Consider the following 1,201-nt stretch of genomic DNA (forward strand, 5'->3'; position numbering starts at 1 on the left):
ACGTCTGCTCTCTCATGAGGAACGCTCACACCTTCAGATGTCTTCCTGGGGCTTTGGTCACCTCTGTATGTTAGCTTAAAACTGTTGTGGACACCAACGCTTAACTGATGGATGGATGGATGGATGGATGGATGGATGGATGGATGGATGGATGGATGGATGGATGGATGGATGGTGGGTGGATGGGTGGATGGATGGATGGATGGATGGATGGATGGATGGATGGATGGATGGATGGATGGATGGATGGTGGCCAGATGGACCATCGCGTAGATAAGCATTTTATAACTGGTTACCCAAGATCCCAACATAACTGGACCAGGTTTCATGGCTTTAATCCCCTTTTGAACATCGACCCAAGTGGACCTAAAACCGACGGATGGCCGTGGAGGGTGAGGAAGGAAGGGTAGGAAACAAGTGATGTCAGCTGACCAAACCTGCTTATTACTCAGTGACAGACAGACAGACAGACGGACAGACAGACAGACCCCCCCCCCCCCCCCCCCCCCCCCCATCAAGCCAAGCAAAATGGTTCCAAAGAGAAAACCAGGTCCAGCTGGGCTGAGAGGGGCAGAATGAGCTTTTCTTCGTTAAATTTGTGGGAAGTTTTGGTTACGCTGCCTCCTGGTGACCTCTGACCCGACAGTACATGAGCACGTACATCACGGCCGTACTGTCCTCTGACCTGCGGCAGGGAGGTGGGTCAACCAGGCCGTGATCCGATTGCACGTTCCACCAAGAGGCGTCCTTGACGCCCTCTCACCCTCCTCCTGCTATAGGGGTTCCGCTCCGCCGCGTGATCGCCCCAAGGTCAGTCTGCGACATCGCCTCGACGACCGTGAGTATTCTCAGAAGTGAATTTTAATTCTGGGCTTGAGGATTAATGGAGTAATGAAGTGACATCAAGGCCGGTGTTTTATTATGGAATAAAGTATTTAAAGGTGATGTAAAGTTTTAAGTACAAGTCCCGAGAACGGTTATTTACACTTGTTTAACCGGCTGCAGAGCCACAAGTCCAGGCTCTCCAATGTCTCAGTGGCGGTAAAAATGTGACAAATAGGTCATCCGCCGAAGGGCGTGGCGTGCTAATGTGAGACGCAACTCCGAAATTCATTTCACGTGGAATCCAAGTATTAATACGATAAATAATGAGAGGTTGTTTATGGGCTTCCCCACAAACGCTGGTCTCTGCACCCCTGTG

Source organism: Takifugu rubripes, chromosome 12 (assembly GCF_901000725.2).
Source record: "Takifugu rubripes chromosome 12, fTakRub1.2, whole genome shotgun sequence".
NCBI lineage: Eukaryota > Metazoa > Chordata > Actinopteri > Tetraodontiformes > Tetraodontidae > Takifugu > Takifugu rubripes.